This window comes from Stenella coeruleoalba (assembly GCF_951394435.1).
Source record: "Stenella coeruleoalba genome assembly, chromosome: 4".
NCBI classification, from domain to species: domain Eukaryota; kingdom Metazoa; phylum Chordata; class Mammalia; order Artiodactyla; family Delphinidae; genus Stenella; species Stenella coeruleoalba.
In genome coordinates this window covers 131,457,424-131,478,477 of record NC_137149.1, presented here as the reverse complement: position 1 = coordinate 131,478,477, position 21,054 = coordinate 131,457,424, and positions in this window count along the sequence as shown.

The window sequence follows — 21,054 nt, the reverse complement described above, 5'->3', positions numbered from 1 at the left end:
ACTTTCTAAGTTATTCAAAGATTGAATGTATTTCCTTCAGTTCCTTTTATCTAGAGGTGTCCAGGCAATAACTGTACAAATAATTGGTGAGTTTATTGTAGCACATCCATTGCATGACTGGATAATTTTTCCTGCCCTGAAATCTGTGATAGGTATAATAATAATAAATGTATAAAATACACACGTGCATACATATTCTCAAAATTCAGATAAATATTATAACATTGCATGTGTTATTTTGAAATTTGAAATGCTACTATGTTGTTTTAATTTGCATTTTTCTATTACCAGTGAAACTGAGCATATTTGCATGTTTTTAGCAATTTAGATTTTCCTTTTTGTGAGTTGCTCGTTCATATTCTTTTCCCATTTTCCTATTACATTCTTGTCTTTTCCTTATTGAGCTTTCAGATACAAATAATTGTGGGTTGTATGTGTTGTACATATGTTCTCCCAGTTTCTGTCTTATAGTTTTACTCTTTTTAGGTCTCTTTTGAGGAACAAATTTCTTAATTTTAATTTAAATTATCAATCTTTCTCTTCTATGATTATTGCTTTTATACTTGTTTAACAAATCCTTCCCTACTTTGAAGCCATGAAGATATATTTTATTCTTAATATTTTGTTCATTTTTTTCTTTTGTATTTGTCTTTCATCTACTTGGGATTGATAATTGTATGTGGTGAAGGTAGGAATCCAATTGTGCTTTCAGGTACCAAGTTGTCACAATTCTGTTTACCATTATTTCCCTGCTGAATTGTCTAGTAAGTGTTCAATTGTGTACCTATCCTTGGCTCTCTTTAATGGTCTTTTGGTCTATTTGTTGGTCTTTGCTCCAATCTGAAACTGTCTTAATTTCTATGAATTTATGTCTTGATGTCTAGTACAGCAACTTCTCCCAGATGTTTCTTCTCATGGGTGCCTTGGTTATTCTTGTCCCTTATCATTTCATATAAATTTTAGAATATGCTTGTTAAGTTCTAGAATGGGAGTGAAGGGTTGGGTTTGGGGCTTGGTATTTGGATTTGGGTTGCACTGAATCTACAGATTGATTTGAATTGACTTAACAACTTTTATTAAGTCTACCAGCGCATGTGTGTGGTATGTCTCCACTTATTTAGGCTCTTCTAATATTCCTCAATAAAGTTTCTCCATACAGATTTTGTATTTCTCTTACTAGATTTATTTTTAAATACTGCACTTAAAGAATTAATAGACTTTAATTTTTAGAGCAGTTTTAGGTTCACAGCAAAACTGAGCAGAAGGTACAGGGATTTCCCATCTACCTCCTGCCCCAACACATACATAGCTTTCCCCATTATCAACATCCCCCAATAGAGTGGGGAGTTACAAGTGATGAACCTACACTGACACATCATTATTACAAAAAGTCCAGAGTTTGCATTAGGGTTCACTCTTTTTTGTGTGTGTGATATGCGGGCCTCTCATTTTTGTGGCCTCTCCCATTGCGGAGCACAGGCTCCGTACGCGCAGGCTCAGCGGCCATGGCTCATGGGCCCAAGCTGCTCCGCGGCATATGGGATCTTCCCGGACCGGGGCACGAACCCGTGTCCCCTGCGTCGGCAGGCGGACTCTCAACCACTGCGTCACCAGGGAAGCCCTAGGGTTCACTCTTGATGTTGTACTTTCTATATACTACATATGTTTTAATGTGATGGGAAATGTTGTATTTTAATCTCATTTTCTAATTGCTTGTTGCTGGTATAGAAATGCAAATTGATATATATTAATTTTTTTATCTTACAACTTCGTAAACTGTTAGTAATCCTAATAATAATACAGATTATTTTGGAGATTTAAAAATATATACAATCATGTTATCTGCAAATAATAACAGTTTTTGTTTTTCTTTCTAATCCTTAAACTTTATTTCTGTTTGCATGTCTGTGGTGGTCATATATAGGTCAGCATTACTTGCCTGTTATACAGAAGTGGTGACAGAGGCATGCTTATTTTGTTCTTAATCTCAAAGAGAAAGCTTCTAATGTTTTCTTATTAACTACATTGATTGCTGTAGATTTAAGAAAATTGTCATTTATTCTTAGCTTGCTAGAATTCATTTCATGGAACAATATTGAATTGTATGTTTTGTCATTTGGTGATAAGATCATTTGATTTTCCTGTTTCTGTGTTTGTATGGTGGATTACATTAATTGATTTTCAAATATTAGCCCCTGATTCATGGGATATGTGAAATTTATTCGTGATGCATTATCCTTTTCTATGTTTCTGGATTCAATTTGCTACATATTTTGTTTAGAAATTTTTCATTCACATTCATGAGTTGGCCTGTCATTTTTCTTTCCTCCTGCCATTTTGAGATTGAAATTATGCACATCAAGATATGAAGTAATGCTAACACTAGGGGAGCATTAACTCTTTTTTTGTCTTTTAGATGACAAAATTGGAATTCTTTTTAAAAAAACATTTTATTTTGAAATAAATTCAGACTTCCAGAAAAATCACAATAATAGAACAAAGAAATCTTGTCTATGCTTCACCCAGTTTCAGTTTCACTAACTGTTAACATATTGCCACAGTAGCTTAATCATTGTCTATTTTTTTCTGAGCTATCTGAGAATATGTTGCATATATAATGAAGTTTTATTCCTAAAACTTTCACCACATAGTATGTAAGAAGAAGAGCATTTTGTTACATCACTAGAGTACAATTAGCAAAATTAGGAAAATTAACATTGTTAAAATTGTCTAATATTTAGTCCATAATCAAATTTAGTCAATTATCCCAATAATGTCCTTTATAATATACATTTTTTCTCTCTGATTCAGGATTCAATACAGTATCACGAATTGTATTTAGTTGTTGTGTCCCTTTAGTCTTGTTACTCAAGAAGCGTTTCTTTGTATTTCAATATTTTCTTTGTATTTCTTTGTATTTCGAGAAAATTTTTTCAAGATTTTCATTAATAATTTTGTAAGGTAGTGGCTAAGTATTTTGTAGAATCCCTTATAATTAAAGCAGGAATTATTTCTCCCCTGAATGTCTGTAGAATTTACTGATGAAGATCTACAGCTGGGTTTGGAGGTCTGTTTGTGGGATGATTTTCAATGATTGACTCAATTTCTTTCTTTTTTTTTTTATAAATTTATTTTATTTATTTATTTTTGGCTGTCTCGGGTCTTTATTGCTGTGTGTGGGCTTTCTCTAGTTGCAGTGAGTGGGGGCTACTCTTTGTTGCGGTGTGAGGGCTTCTCATTGCAGTGGCTTCTCTTGTTGCAGAGCATGGGCTCTAGGTGCATGGGCTTCAGTAGTTGTGGCACGTGGGCTCAGTAGTTGTGGCGCATGGGCTTATTTGCTCTGTGGCATGTGGGATCTTCCTGGACCAGGGCTCGAATCCATTTCCCCTGCATTGGCAGGTGGATTCTTAAACCACTGAGATACCAGGGAAACCCTGACTCAATTTTTTATCAATATCAATATCATAAAACTATGAAAGATATTTCTCTGCCCTTTACTCATTTTGTTTAAATTTTCTAGGGATTTATCCATTTTAATTATATCTATTACTATAAAGGTGCTAATAATATTCTTTTATTATCTTTTTAATGTCTATAAATTATGTAGTTATGTCTTCCTTTAAATATGCAATAATATTTGTGATTCTCTTCTTTTTTTCTTTTTAAATTCCAGACTTTCCTCTCAGGCATACTTTCCTTTTGTTTGAAGTACATCCTGAAGAATTTCCTTCAGGGAGAAGTTTTGTATCATCATCATCATCATCATCATTCTTAAAATGTATCTTTGCTGGTTATAGAATTCTAGGTTGACAGTTATTTTATCTCCTTGAAAGAATCTGCCCAAAGTTGACCCACTTGTTTTTTGGGGAGGAAGGTTACACTGAATGGGGTCTTGTCCATGAGCATTACTGACGGATTGGCTGTATCATACCTTTGACCACTCTTGGGCTATTGGTGGTGCTTCACCGCTATTGATGCTTTTTCAGATTACCATTCAAACTATTGTGGCCCAAGAAACAAATCTGTGCCATTTGTATCTTGAAAGCGGTATGCTTTTTATTGCAAAAGCCACTCAACAATGGGCTAATAGTCAAGGTATCTGATAGGTCTTCCATACTTCCTACCATCCACAGCATCTGGTATTGCTGTCTTGGAAAGATCTTTTCAAAATTTGACTCAAAAAGTTTTCTAACTGTACCCTCCTCACCTCCTCTTAGTCTACATCCCTTAGTAAAAGAGTTTGGTCACTGAGTGAGGCTGTTCCCAGAAAGGGATCATTTTCTCTTGTCTGCTTCCTGGTTGATGATCAGGATAAAAATTTGGACTTCTGCCTTGACCATTCCTGGTAGTGATACTTCTTTGTTTTTCCAAATGGTACCCCTAAAGTCATGATATGATTGTGTATATAACAATTCAAAAATAATACAGATAAATTATTAGAATTAATAAGTGGATTTTGCGAAGTTTCTCAACATAAGGTGTTACAGAAAATATATTCCATTTCTATGGGTTTCCTAAGTGATAAAATTAAAAAGTCAAATAATACGCTGTATTGGTAATACTACTAGTGTATGCATACATTGGATTTTCCTGTTTGGAAAACAGCTTGGCATTATCTATCAAAGTTGAAATTATGCATACCATACAACTTGGCAATTGAACTCTTAGGTATATATACACAAGGGAAATGAATACACATGTATAAAAGGAGATATAGGCATAATGTTCATAGTAGCATCATAATAGTCTCAAACTGGTAACATACTCAGTATTCTTCAAGAGTAAAATAAATAGTAAAATAATAATAAAATGGTAAAACAAATAGTAAAATAAAGTGTAGAGAATAAATATTTCTACAGTGGATAATAGCAATAAAAGTGAATGAAACTGCAGATATATAGAACAACGATAAATTTCTCAAAAGTAACCACACAAAAAATAATATATATTGGATGATTCCATTTATATTTAGTTCAAAAAGTAGTAAAACAATAATGTTAAGTGATATAAGCTTAGCATCCTTGTCTTGTTTCTGTTCTTCGAGAAAATGTTTTCAGGTTTTCACCACTGAGTATGTTAATTTTGGCCTTTTTATATATATGGCCTTTATTATGTTGAGGTATGTTCCCTCTATACCCACTTTGTTGAGAATTTTTATCATAAATGGATATTGAATTTTGTCAACAGCTTTTTCTGCATCTAAGGAGATGGTCATATGATTTTTATATGATATATATTTTATATTTTTATATGATTTGTGAATCATCCTTGCATCCCTGGGATAAATGTCACTTGATCATAGTGTATGATCCTATTAATGCATTGTGGAATTTGGTTTGCTAATGTTTTGTGGAGGATTTTTGCATCTTAGTTTAATTGATCTTTTCTATTTTTTTTTAGACTCTATTTCATTTATTTTTGCTCTAATATTTATATTTTTTTCCTTCTACTAACTTTGGGTTTGTTTGTTTTTCTTTTGCTAGTTCTTTTAGATGTAAGGTTAGCCTGATTGAGTTTTTTCTTGTTTCCTGAGGTAGGCTTGTATCACTTTAAACATCCCTCTTAGAACCGCTTTTGTTGTATCCCATATAGTTTGGATCATTGTGTTGCCATTTTTGTTCATCTCCAGGTATTTTTTTATTTTCTTTTTGATTTCTTCAGTGACCCATTGACTGTTTAGTAGCATATTTTTTAGCTCCCATATGTTTGTGTTTTGTGAAATTTTTTTCCTGTAGTTGATTTCTAGTCAGTCTCATCCTGTTTTGGTTGGCCAGAGATGCTTGATATGATATCAGTCTGCTTACATTTACTGAGACTTGTTTTGTGACCTAGCATGTGATCTATCCTGGAGAATGTTCCATGTGCAATTGAAGAGATTGCGTATTCTGCTGCTTTTAGATGAAATCTTCTACATTATCTATTAAGTCAGTCTGCTCTAATATGTTGTTTAAAGCCACTGGTTCCTTATTGACTTTCTATCTGAGTGATCTGTCCATTGATGTAAGTGGGGTGTTAATATCCCCTACTATTATTATATTACTGTCTTCCTAAAGGAAATATTGTCTTTACCAGCCCAGATTTTTTCTTGTTTCCTTATCTTGCTTGCATAATAATTAGCACAAATGGACTGACCCCAAAATCTCAGTGGCTTAACCACTGTGAAGTTTCCATTCAGATATGGAGAGACTAGGAGATAAACAACAGTCACTTTTCCATAGCAATTCTCAAATCCCACTAGGCATATAAGGTAATATTTTATTTTTATTTTATTAAAAGTTTGTTGTGAAATGAAATAATGGCCTTCCTTCATATTAAGCCTCAGCCTTTTGGAACTTGGGGCTTCCAACATTGCTGCAATATAGAAATGAAGGAGGCATTCATTCCAATAAGTATGTGGTAGACATTTACTTCTCTTGTCTGATACAACATGGTTTTTTATTATTCCTTCTGCATATAGAAAATACCCAACCATTCTCCATGGTATTCAATCTAAATACTTCACCTTGTCAATGCATGTAGCTCAGAGTTCAAGGTCTCTAGATGATATACAGTAGTCACTGCATCAGGTCCAGATTATCTCCTCTGTGTCTGGAGATCTGACTCTCAGAATGGGAGAAAATATTTGCAAATGAAGCAACTGACAAAGGATTAATCTCCAAAATTTACAAGCAGCTCATGCAGCTCAATATCAAAAAAACAAACAACCCAATCCAAAAATGGGCAGAAGACCTAAACAGACATTTCTCCAAAGAAGATATACATATTACCAACAAACACATGAAAGAATGCTCAAAATCATTAATCATTAGAGAAATGCAAATAAAAACTACAATGAGATATCATCTCACACCGGTCAGAATGGCCATCATCAAAAAGTCTACAAAAAAAAAAAAAAAAAAAAAAAAAAAAAAGTCTACAAACAATAAATGCTGGAGAGGGTGTGGAGAAAAGGGAACCCTCTTGCACTGTTGGTGGGAATATAAATTGATACAGCCACTATGGAGAACAGTATAGAAGTTCCTTAAAAAACTAAAAATAGAAATACCATATGACCCAGCAATCCCACTACTGGGCATATACCCTGAAAAAAACATAATTCAAAAAGAGTCATGTACCACAATGTTCATTGCAGCTCTATTTACAATAGCCAGGACATGGAAGCAACCTAAGTGTCCATTGACAGATGAATGGATAAAGAAGATGTGGCACATATATACAATGGACTATTACTCAGCCATAAAAAGAAACGAAATTGAGTTATTTGTAGTGAGGTGGATGGACCTAGAGTCTGTCATACAGAGTGAAGTATGTCAGAAAGAGAAAAACAAATACCATATGCTAACACATCTATATGGAATCTAAAAAAAAAAAAAAAAAAAAAAAGGTTATGAAGAACCTAGGGGCAGGACAGGAATAAAGATGCAGACATAGATAATGGGCTTGAAGACAGAAGGAGGGGGAAGGGTAAGCTGGGACGAAGTGAGAGACTGGCATGGACTTATATATTGGACTTATATATACTACCAAATGTAAAATAGATTGCTAGTACCAATAAACTGTTACAGCCAAAAGGAATTAAAAAATAAAATTAAAGAGAATTCATCTCCTCCTATACCTTCACATAATCCACAGGAATAGGATACTGGCAATAAACATTTCCTGTAGTCAGCTCTTCCAGATCTTGAGTTTTGACAGGTCGCCTAGGGAGGGTTTCTCTGTTGGTTACTATAAAGATGACTGCCTTATTTCCACAATGTAAGGAAATATTCTAAGCACCAGGAGTTATTTTTCATACTGCTCTCCTCAAATAATATATTAGTAAATATGATCTATTTTTGGTTAATAAATAGAGTGATGTAGAGCCATACTTTTTTTTTTTTAACATCTTTATTGGGGTATAATTGCTTTACAATGGTGTGTTAGTTTCTGCCTTATAACAAAGTGAATCAGTTATACATATACATATGTTCCCATATATCTTCCCTCTTGCGTCTCCCTCCCTCCCACCCTCCCTATCCCACCCCTCCAGGGGGTCACAAAGCACCGAGCCGATATCCCTGTGCTATGCGGCTGCTTCCCACTAGCTATCTACCTTACGTTTGTTAGTGTATATATGTCCATGCCTCTCTCTCGCCCTGTCACAGCTCACCCTTCCCCCTCCCCATATCCTCAAGTCCATTTCCCAGTAGGTCTGTGTCTTTATTCCTGCCTTACCCCTAGGTTCTTCATGACTTTTTTTTTTCTTAAATTCCATATATATGTGTTAGCATACGGTATTTGTCTTCCTCCTTCTGACTTACTTCACTCTGTATGACAGACTCTAGGTCTATCCACCTCATTACAAATAGCTCAATTTCGTTTCTTTTTATGGCTGAGAAATAGTCCATTGTATATATGTGCCACATCTTCTTTATCCATTCATCCGATGATGGACACTTAGGTTGTTTCCATCTCCGGGCTATTGTAAATAGAGCTGCAATGAACATTTTGGTACATGACTCTTTTTTGAATTTTGGTTTTCTCAGGGTATATGCCCAGTAGTGGGATTGCTGGGTCATATGGTAGTTCTATTTGTAGTTTTTTAAGGAACCTCCATACTGTTCTCCATGGTGGCTGAACCAATTCACATTCCCACCAGCAGTGCAAGAGTGTTCCCTTTTCTCCACACCCTCTCCAGCATTTATTGTTTCTAGATTTTTTGATGATGGCCATTCTGACTGGTGTGAGATGATATCTCATTGTAGTTTTGATTTGCATTTCTCTAATGATTAATGATGTTGAGTATTCTTTCATGTGTCTGTTGGCAGTCTGTATATCTTCTTTGGAGAAATGTCTATTTAGGTCTTCTGCCCATTTTTGTCTATATCTTTTTTTTTTTTTTTTGTGGTACGCGGGCCTCTCACTGTTGTGGCCTCTCCCGTCGCGGAGCACAGGCTCCGGATGCCCAGCGGCCATGGCTCACGGGCCCAGCCACTCCGCGACATATGGGATCCTCCCGGACCGGGGCACAAACCCGTGTCCCCTGCATCGGCAGGTGGACTCTCAACCACTGCGCCACTAGGTAAGCCCTCTCTGCCCATTTTTGGATTGGGTTGTTTGTTTTTTTGTTATTGAGCTGCATGAGCTGCTTATAAATTTTGGAGATTAATCCTTTGTCAGTTGCTTCATTTGCAAATATTTTCTCCCATTCTGAGGCTTGTCTTTTGGTCTTGTTTATGGTTTCCTTTGCTGTGCAAAAGCTTTTAAGTTTCATTAGGTCCCATTTGTTTATTTTTGTTTTTATTTCCATTTCGCTAGGAGGTGGGTCAAAAAGGATCTTGCTGTGATTTATGTCATAGAGTGTTCTGCCTATGTTTTCCTCTAAGAGTTTGATAGTTTCTGGCCTTACATTTAGGTCTTTAATCCATTTTGAGTTTATTTTTGTGTATGGTGTTAGGGAGTGATCTAATCTCATACTTTTATATGTACCTGTCCAGTTTTCCCAGCACCACTTATTGAAGAGGCTGTCCTTTCTCCACTGTACATTCCTGCCACCTTTATCAAAGATAAGGTGTCCATATGTGCGTGGGTTTATCTATGGGCTTTCTATCCTGTTCCATTCATCTATCTTTCTGTTTTTGTGCCAGTACCATACTGTCTTGATTAGTGTAGCTTTGTAGTATAGCCTGAAGTCAGGGAGTCTGATTCCTCCAGCTCCGTTTTTCGTTCTCAAGATTGCTTTGGCTATTCGGGGTCTTTTGTGTTTCCATACAAATTGTGAAATTTTTTGTTCTAGTTCTGTGAAAAATGCCAGTGGTAGTTTGATAGGGATTGCATTGAATCTATAGATTGCTTTGGGTAGTAGAGTCATTTTCACATTGTTGATTTTCAATCCAAGAACATGGTATATGTCTCCATCTATTTGTATCATCTTTAATTTCTTTCATCAGTGTCTTATAATTTTCTGCATACAGGTCTTTTGTCTCCTTAGGTAGGTTTATTCCTAGATATTTTATTCTTTTTGTTGCAATGGTAAATGGGAGTGTTTTCTTGATTTCATTTTCAGATTTTTCATCATTAGTATATAGGAATGCCAGAGATTTCTGTGCATTAATTTTGTATCCTGCTACTTTACCAAATTCACTGATTAGCTCTAGTAGTTTTCTGGTAGCATCTTTAGGATTCTATATGTATAGTATCATGTCATCGGCAAACAGTGACAGCTTTACTTCTTCTTTTCCGATTTGGATTCCTTTTATTTCCTTTTTTTCTCTGATTGCTGTGGCTAAGACTTCCAAAACTATGTTGAATAAGAGTGGTGAGAGTGGGCAACCTTGTCTTATTCCTGATCTTAGTGGAACTGCTTTCAGTTTTTCACCATTGAGGATGATGTTGGCTGTGGGCTTGTCATATATGGCCTTTATTATGTTGAGGAAAGTTCTCTCTATGCCTACTTTCTGCAGGGATTTTATCATAAATGGGTGTTGAATTTTGTCAAAAGGTTTCTCTGCATCTGTTGAGATGATCATATGGTTTTTCTCCTTCAATTTGTTAATATGGTTTATCACATCGATAGATTTGCGTATATTGAAGAATCCTTGCATTCCTGGAATAAACCCCACTTGATCATGGTGTATGATCCTTTTAATGTGCTATTGGATTCTGTGTGCTAGTATTTTGTTGAGGATTTTGGCATCTGTGTTCATCAGTGATATTGGCCTGTAGTTTTCTTTCTTTGTGACATCCTTGTCTGGTTTTGGTATCAAGGTGATGGTGGCCTCGTGGAAGGAATTTGGGAGTGTTCCTCCCTCTGCTATATTTTGGAAGAGTTTGAGAAGGATAGGTGTTATCTCTTCTCTAAATGTTTGATAGAATTCGCCTGTGAAGCCATCTGTTCCTGGGCTTTTGTTTGTTGGAAGATTTTTAATCACAGTTTCAATTTCAGTGCTTGTGATTGGTCTGTTCATATTTTCTATTTCTTCCTGATTCAGTCTTGGCAGGTTGTGCATTTCTAAGAATTTGTCCATTTCTTCCAGATTGTCCATTTTATTCACGTAGAGTTGCTTGTAGTAATCTCTCATGATCTTTTTTATTTCTGCAGTGTCCGTTGTTACTTCTCCTTTTTCATTTCTAATTCTAATGATTTGAGTCTTCTCCCTTTTTTTCTTGATGAGTCTGGCTAATGGTTTATCTATTTTGTTTATCTTCTCAAAGAACCAGCTTTTAGTTTTATTGACCTTTGTTATTGTTTCCTTCATTTCTTTTTCATTTATTTCTGATCTGATTTTTATGATTTCTTTCCTTTTGCTAACTTTGGGTTTTTTTTGTTCTTCTGTCTCTAATTGCTTGAGGTGCAAAGTTAGGTTGTTTATTTGAGATGTTTCCTTCTTCTTGAGGTGGGCTTGTATTGCTATAAACTTCCCTCTTAGAACTGCTTTTACTGCATCCCATAGGTTTTGGGTCATTGTGTCTCCACTGTCATTTGTTTCTAGGTATTTTTTTATTTCCTCTTTGATTTCTTCAGTGATCACTTCATCATTAACTACTTTATTGTTTAGTTTCCATGTGTTTGTATTTTTTACAGATCTTTTCCTGTACTTGATATCTAGTCTCATGGCGTTGTGGTCGGAAAAGATACTTGATACAATTTCAATTTTCTTAAATTTACCAAGGCTTGATTTGTGACCCAAGATATGATCTATCCTGGAGAATGATCCATGAGCACTTGAGAAAAACGTGTATTCTGTTGTTTTTGGATGGAGTGTTCTATAAATATCAATTAAGTCCATCTTGTTTAATGTGTCATTTAAAGCTTGTGTTTCCTTATTTATTTTCATTTTGGATGATCTGTCCATTGGTGAAAGTGGGGTGTTAAAGTCCCCTAATATGAATGTGTTACTGTCGATTTCCCTGTTTATGGCTGTTAGTTTTTGCCTTATGTATTGAGGTGCTCTTATGTTGTGTGCATAAATATTTACAATTGTTATATCTTCTTCTTGGATCGATCCCTTGATCATTATGTAGTGTCCTTCTTTGTCTCTTCTAATAGTCTTTATTTTAAAGTCTATTTTGTCTGATATGAGAATTGCTACTCCAGCTTTCTTTTGGTTTCCATTTGCATGGAATATCTTTTTCCATCCCCTTACTTTCAGTCTATATGTGTCTCTAGGTCTGAAGTGGGTCTCTTGTAGACAGCATATATATGGGTCTTGTTTTTGTATCCATTCAGCCAATCTGTGTCTTTTGGTGGGAGCATTTAATCCATTTACATTTAAGGTAATTATCAATATGTATCTTCCTATTCCCATTTTCTAAATTGTTTTGGGTTAGTTATTATAGGTGTTTTCCTTCTCTTGTGTTTCTTGTCTAGAGAAGTTCCTTTAGAATTTGTTGTAAAGCTGGTTTGGTGGTGCTGAACTCTCTCAGCTTTTGCTTGTCTGTAAAGGTTTTCATTTCTCCATCAAATCTGAATGAGATCCTTGCTGGGTAGAGTAATCTTGGTTGCAGGTTTTTCTCCTTCATCACTTTCAGTATGTCCTGCCACTCCCTTCTGGCTTGCAGAGTTTCTGCTAAGAGATCAGCTGTTAACCTTATGGGGATTCCCTTGTGTGTTATTTGTTGTTTTTCCCTTGCTGCTTTTAATATGCTTTCTTTGTATTTAATTTGTGACAGTTTGATTAATATGTGTCTTGGCGTATTTCTCCTTGGATTTATCCTGTATGGGACTCTCTGAGCTTCCTGGACTTGATTAACTATTTCCTTTCCCATATTAGGGAAGTTTTCAACTATAATCTCTTCAAATATTTTCTCAGTCCCTTTCTTTTTCTCTTCTTCTTCTGGAACCCCTATCATTCGAATGTTGGTGCGTTTAATGTTGTCCCAGAGGTCTCTGAGACTGTCCTCAGTTCTTTTCATTCTTTTTTCTTTATTCTGCTCTGCAGTAGTTATTTCCACTATTTTATCTTCCAGGTCACTTATCTGTTTTTCTGCCTCAATTATTCTGCTATTTATCCCATCTAGAGTATTTTTAATTTCATTTATTGTGTTGTTCATCGTTGCTTGTTTCATCTTTATTTCTTCTAGGTCCTTGTTAAATGTTTCTTGCATTTTGTCCATTCTCTTTCCAAGATTTTGGATCATCTTTATTATCATTATTCTGAATTTTTTTTCAGGTAGACTGCCGATTTCCTCTTCATTTGTTAGGTCTGGTGCATTTTTATCTTGCTCCTTCATCTGTTGTGTGTTTTTTTGTCTTCTCATTTTGCTTATCTTACTGTGTTTGGGGTCTCCTTTTTGCAGGCTGCAGGTTCGTAGTTCCGTTGTTTTTGATGTCTGTCTCCAGTGGCTAAGGTTGGTTCAGTGGGTTGTGTATGCTTCCTGGTGGAGGGGACTAGTGCCTGTTTTGTGGTGGATGAGGCTGGATCTTGTCTCTCTAGTTGCCAGGTCCACGTCTGGTGGTGTGTTTTTGGGTGTCTGTGGACTTACTATGATTTTAGGCAGCCTCTCTGCTAATGGGTGGGGTTGTGTTCCTGTTTTGCTAGTTGTTTGGCATAGGTTGTCCAGCACTGTAGCTTGCTGGTCATTGAGTGAAGCTGGGTGCTGGTGTTAAGATGGAGGTCTCTGGGAGATTTTTGCTGTTTGATATTATGGGGAGCTGGGAGGTCTCTTGTTGACCAGTGTCCTGAAGTTGGCTCTCCCACCTCAGAGGCAGAGCCCTGACTCCTGGCTGGAGCATCAAGAGCCTTTCATCCACAGGGCTCAGAGTAAAAGGGAGAAAAAGTAGAGAGAATTAGTAGAAGTAGGAAGAAAGAAAGAAAGAAAGAAAGAAAAGGAAAGAAGGCAAGAAGGAAAGAAAGGAGGGAGGGAGGGAGGGAGGAAGGAAGGAAGGAGGGAAGGAAGGAAAAAAGACAGAAAGAAAGAAGATACAGTAAAATAAAATAAAGTATAATAGTTATTGAATTAAAAAATAATTATTTAGAAAAAAAAGGGACGGATAGTACCTTAGGACAAATGGTGGAAGCAAAGCTATACAGACAAAATCTTACACAGAAGCATACACATACACCTCACAAAAAGAGGTAAAGGGTAAAAAATCATAAATCTTGCTCTCAAAGTCCACCTCCTCAATTTGGGATGATTCATTGTGTAAAGGAGGGAAGGAAGGAAGGAAGGAAGGAAGGAAGGAAGGAAGGAAAGAAAGAAAGAAAGAAAGAAAGAAAGAAAGAAAGAAAGAAAGGAAGGAAGGAAGGAAGGAAGAAGGTAAATTATAATAAAGTTATTAAAATTAATTATTAAGAAAAAATTTAAAGAAAAACAACAATGGACGGATAGAACCCTAGGACAAATGGTGGAAGCAAAGCAAACAGACAAGATCTCACAGAGAAGCATACACATACACATTCACTAAAAGAGGAAAAGGGAAGAAAATCATAGATCTTGCTCTCGAAGTCCACCTCCTCAATTTGGGATGATTCGTTGTCTATTTAGGTATTCCACAGGTGCAGGGTACATCAAGTTGATTGTGGAGCTTTAATCTGCTGCTTCTGAGGCTGCTGGGAGAGATTTCCCTTTCTCTTCTTTGTTCTCACAGCTCACAGGGGCTCAGCTTTGGATTTGGCCCCGCCTCTGCGTGTAGGTCGCTGGAGGGCGTCTGTTTTTTGCTCAGACAGGACGGCGTTAAAGGAGCCACTGATTGGGGGGCTCTGGCGCATTCAGGCCGGGGGGAGGGAGGGGCACGGCATGCGGGGCAGGCCTGCGGCGGCAGAGGCCAGCGTGACGTTGCACCAGTGTGAGGCGCGCCGTGCGTTCTCCCGGGGAAGTTGTCCCTGGATCCTGGGACCCTGGCAGTGGCGCGCTGCACAGGCTCCCCGGAAGAGGGGTGTGGATAGTTACCTGTGCTCGCACACAGGCCCCTTGGTGGCGGCAGCAGCAGCCTTAGCGTCTCCCGCCCGTCTCTGGGGTCCGCGCTTTTAGCCGCGGCTCGCGCCCGTCTCTAGAGCTCCTTTAAGCAGCGCACTTAATCCCCTCTCCTCGCACACCATGAAACAAAGACGCAAGAAAAAGTCCCTTGCCTCTTCGGCCGGTCCAGACTTTTTCCCGGACTCCCTTCCGGCTAGCCATGGCGCACTAACCCCCTGCAGGCTGTGTTCACGCCGCCAACCCCAGTCCTCTCCCGGCGCTCCAACCGAAGCCCGAGCCTCAGCTCGCAGCCCCGCCCGCCCCGGCAGGTGAGCAGACAAGCCTCTCGGGATGGTGAGTGCTGGTCGGCACTGATCCTCTGTGTGGGAATCTCCCCGCTTTGCCCGCCGCACCCCTGTTGCTGTGCTCTCCTCCGCGGCTCCGAAGTTTCCCCCCTCCGCCACCCGCAGTCTCCGCCCGCGAAGGAGCTTCCTAGTGTGTAGAGACCTTTCCTCCTTCACAGCTCCCTCCCACTGGTGCAGGTCCCGTCCCTATCCTTTTGTCTGTGTTTATTCTTTTTTCTTTTCCCTACCCAGGTACGTGGGGAGTTTCTTACCTTTTGGGAGGTATGAGGTCTTCTGCCAGCATTCAGTAGGTGTTCTGTAGGAGTTGTTCCACGTGTAGATGTATTTCTGGTGTATCTGTGGGGAGGAAGGTGATCTCCGCGTCTTACTCTTCCGCCATCTTCCCAGCACCCCCGCCATACTGTCTTAACTACAATTCTAAAATCCAAAATTTCAAAACCAAACAAAACGCTAAGTTCTTTGATGTTTAGTGATAAAAGTTACCTTGGCCTGAAGTGAGGATATTTGTAGTCCTTACTTCTCTCACTTCATGTGAATATTCATATATTTCACTGATGTGTTACTGTGTTTGATGATGGGCCGCTGCTTTAGATGCCCACTGGGAATGCCTTCTCATGTATGCTCTGTGCCCTGTAATGGACTTCTAAAATTGGAAAACGTTTAAAATACATGCAAAACACATGTTCCTCGAAGAATTTAAGATAAGGGATTATGGATCTGTATTTACCTTTTTTGTTGTTAGTTTTTTGACTTGATAAGTATTTGACACTGGGAAAAAATATTACATGCTCAACAGTGCCTTTAAAGTTTCAATGTTGATTTAACCTTTCAATCTACAAACTTCAGATACTTGCAGTTTTTATAAAGTCGTTACAAAGAGTCATGACCACTAGATTACATAGTGTTCTCTCTTTGAATAAGAGATATTTATTTCCGGTGTTTATGTAGGAGAAGCTGTTATTCCTGAAGACTTAGCCTTGTGCACATTTCTCTGTTCATTGCTAGAAGTTTATAGTCATAATTTGGTCCCAAGTATATGGCATACATTTTTTCTAATGGTCTCATTTTTCTCATTTCCGACTTCATGTTACAAGTCTTTGTTTTTCTCCTTTGAATTTAATTTGTCTTGATTTTATGCATTTTCTGTTTCCTTACCTCAATTATAGAAACAAGGCAGGAGCATAGATAAATGAAATAAATAGATATATAAAAATCACATGTTAAGAGTAATGTTAAACAGGGCTAAACTCCTACAGGAAGGAACTCTCTGGTATGTGCATGTGTGTGTGCTTTGACGACTTCATAATATATTATTCTGTCATGACCTACATTTTGTGAATAGTCCTTTTATAACCATCCTTAAATTATAATTTTTTGTGTTATCTGTTTTCTGCCAGGACTCTGATTAGTAAAGTAGTTGCTACCAGAAGTGGTCCCAGAAAATAAACTGTCAAAATTGTATCTGAGATTGCGTTGCCCATAAAATTGAAAAATGCAGAGAGAACTTTCTTGCAAGGGGAAAATGAGTCACAGATAAATCTACGACATGCAGTGGTGTCACAATTACTCAAACCATCACCAGTGGTAGTGCCGAGGAAGGCAAGGAATTAGGGCAGTGCTTCTGAAATTTTCATGTACATACAAACCACTGCAATTTGTTGTTAAAATCTCTTGCTGATACAATGGGCCTGGGATGGTGTCTAAAAGGCTGCAGTTCTAACAAGCTCCCAGGTGATGCTAACACAACTGAATGATACCACATATTAAGTAGCAGGAATTAGGAGATCAAGTGGCTGTAACACTCAGCTTCTATGGCAACAGTAGTAATGATAAAAATTGAGGAGTCAACTGGATTTTTCTTATGTCTCTAGAGATGTAAGTAGGGTGACTGTAGACATTGAAAGCTATGAATATACATTTGAGAAGGAATATGGAGATTATCAGGTCTCCTTACAGATCTGAAGTTATCTGGCATCTGCTGTAGGTGCAGGGAAGATCCTGATGCCTCAGGATCATGCCCATGGTCTATCTGACAATAAGAATTACAGAATGGTAGTAACAGTTGAATGCTAAGTTTTTAAAAGGTGAAGTAAAGACACTAGTGGGGAAGGAACATGCCTCAGATATGGGAACTTTTCAGCAGACATGGGTAATGTTGAGAACTTGGAACCTTCAGATTCTTCTGGAACCTTCAAATTCCTCGTTGACAGAGGCAGGGCATCTCTGCCATCTAAGGGAACCAAGCTTCCTCAGCATAAAACTTTCCAATCACTCTCTCTGGGACAGTTTTCTGTCAAGGTGAGGGCAGTTCTCTCCCTGGCTCACTTTCATCTACTCATTGCCTCTAGGACGAGTGTAAGAGTTAGATTCCAAGATAGCCTACACTGGGAGAGTAGGAGATCTTCTTTAGGAAAAGCCAAAATTTAGAAGAAAAAAATTAAAAGACATCATTGATCTTTATCAGAGAGAGTCTGGGCAACATGTGTGGCAGTATTAAACCGAGGAGGTAGAAATTTAAGGCTTGATCAGGCCAACTTAATTGCCAGGAAGGTACTCACACTGGATTTGGTTTCTATTGCATTTTCAAATGACCTGGGAATGATAATCAGTTTACATTATCCAAAACTAAATTTCTTTCTTTCTTAGGATGAAAAGCACATAATATAAAATTTACCATCTTAACCATTTTTAAGTGCACTGTTCAGTAGTGTTAAGTATATGCACATTGTTGTGAATCAGCTCTCCAGAACTCTTTCATCTTGCAAAACTGAAACTCTATACCCATTAAATAATACCCCTTTTCTCCTTCTGCCCAGCCGCATAAGTGGAATCAAACAGTTCAAGAACATTCTTGGCATAGCTTCTGTAGAGGAAACAGTCCAAACCTCAGAAACATGTAAAGGTTGTTGTGGATCTAGATGTGCAGCTTGTTCAGCATCCACCTTCCTCAACCGTAACCCTGCGAGAGCCTGGAGGACCCTCCTTTTGTCAAAGTATTAAAAAACATATAGGTTAGGAGGACACCAGCAACCTTGAGGAGAGTTGTGGTGATTAGCTTCTATGAAAGTTAGATTTGCACTACTGGAATTAAGTTTCTTGATTTCAGTGGGAATAAATGATTCTGAGAGTGTTAGATTTTATATGTCAGTATAATCATCATAGACTGTGGGCCCCATTACGTCAATAAGCCATAGAGATACAGTGTTTTGAGTCACAGAAACCTGTGGCCTAGGCTAACTGATCACAGTGCACAAGGAAGAACGTATACTATGTATTCTATGGAAATAAAATATTGGTAACCTTAGAAGATACTTATGCAGAAGGACTTCTAGGGCTACTGGGCAGAAACCTATCTCACTGTAGGAGGCTTATATTCTGTAGTCTCCTGACTTTTTTCCAGAACTATGCCATTTCACAGATCCATGCAGCTTTGACTGAAAAGTAGGCCAGATATTCTTTTATTTATTTTTTATTTATTTATTTTTTTGTGGTACGCGGGCCTCTCACTGTTGTGGCCTCTCCCATTGCGGAGCACAGGCTCTGGACGCGCAGGCTCAGCGGCCATGGCTCACGGGCCCAGCCGCTCCGCGGCATGTGGGATCTTCCCAGACCGGGGCACGAACCCGCGTCCCCTGCGTCGGCAGGCGGACTCTCAACCACTGCGCCACCAGGGAAGCCCCAGGCCAGATATTCTTGAGGAAAGGACTCTGCAGAGTGGCTACAGATGTATACTGTGAATCTTCCTCCAGATTTTCCCCAGAGAGACCTCAGCTATGAACCTAAGTGAGTGAGTGCTAGGTGAAAGAAAAACTCTCAAATATCTAGGGCTTACTAGATACTGGCTTTAAATTTTGTTGATTCTCAGAGACCCAAAACGTACCTATGAACTACTGGACACAGTAGGGACTTGTACAGATCAAGTGATGGATGGAGTTTTGGCTCTATTCCATCTCACAGTAGGTCTAGACAGACTACAGACCTGTCCTAGTGTTATTGTCCCAGTCCCAGAATGTATACGTATATTTAATATCTGTCAGAATCACAACAGTCGTTCCTTGACCCACAGGGTAAGGGCTATTAGAGCAGGAAGGACCAAATAGAAGCCCCTCAGCTGTCTCCAGCAACCCTTGCCAAAATTGTATATCGAAATCAGTACTGCTTCCCTGTGGAAATAACAGAGACTGGTCCCATTGTCCAAGACTTGAGAGATATACAAGTAGTGATTCCTACCAGATCCTATCTACATTTAACTCAAGTATTTGCCTAATAGCTGAAAATTTAACTCAAAATTCAGATAGTCCATGAAAAACCAGACTAGATCATCACACATATAATCAGGTAACCATGGGAGCCACAGCTGAAATTCCAAATATGGTGCCTTTATTGGAACAAATTAACACAGTCCGTGGAAACTGATATGCAGTTACTGACCTGGCAAATGATCTCTTGTCAAGCCCCATCACTTAACAAAATCAGAAGCAGTTTGCATTTACATGGCAGAGACAATGTAAACTGACTTGCCCCAGGATGTTGTCAAATTTTATGTTCTCTCTTGATTTTGTAATACAGTTCAGAGGGTCCTTGATCATCGGGTAACCAACAGAAGACAGTATGACAATTGGATCCAGCAAGAAGAAAGTAGCAAATACCTAAGATACCCTGATAAGACTTACCAATGCCAGAGGTGTGAGCAGTAATCCTTGGAAAATATCAGAAGTCTGCCACATTGGGGAAGTTTTTGGGATGCAGTGTTTTGGACCATATCAATATATCCTTTATATGGACAGTGTCTAAAGTGGCCGAATTGTTCTGTATCTTGTAGCACCTAGTATGAAGAGTAAGGCACACCACTTCACAGATCTCTTTGGATTTGGGAGGCAACATATATTTGGACATGTTTATCAGCCAACTTACTACGTATCTAGTAATGCTGCTAGTCTTGAGTACAGCCTGGTTATCAATAGGGCTCTGCAGCAGTTCTAGGCTGTAGTGCGAGCTACCCTACAACTTACTCCTTATAACCTAACGGATGTGATTTTATTGGAGATATCTGAGGCAAAAAAGATGCTGTATAAAGTCATTGGAAAGTCCTGGAAGAAAGTAACATAGCATGCCTTTAGGGTTTTAAAGTAAAGCTATGCTTTCTTTGGCCAACAACCATTCTCCACTTGCAAAGTAGCTTCCAGGTTGCTGCTGGGCTTGGGTATAGACAGAACACCTGATCATGGACACCAGGTAACCAGGTGGCCTGGACTTCCCATCATGAACTGGGTATGATCTGACTTACTGCAACATAAAACAACATGCATAACGGCATTCCATTATACAATGAAAGTAGTTTATGTAAGAGTTTTCCTCAGCAGGTGTAGAATATAATAGTAAAGTGCATAAATGTTGGTTCAGACTCCTGCTGTATCTGTCCCTTCACTGTCTCTTTTTCACACACACCTATAGCTTCACAGGAATTTCTCTGTTACCAGTTAACAGAGGAGAAAGAATAATGGGCCTGTTTTATGGATGGATCTGCATGGTATATCACTGTCAGGTAGAAGTGATAGCTTCTGCATTTGTAATTCCTTAGGGGAGTGGCCCCGAAAGAGTGTGGTAAAGTAAAATCCTCCAGGAAAATAGTCTTTAGGGGTACATCTGATTGTCCACTTTTTATGCAAGGAAAGATAACTTGAAGCATGTATCTATGTTGACTTAGGAGTACTGGCTAATTTTTTGGCTAACTGCTTAGTTAGCTAATTGACTAATTGTCCTGGAACAAAGAATATTGGGAAATTAGCAACCAGGATATGTGGGGGAAATA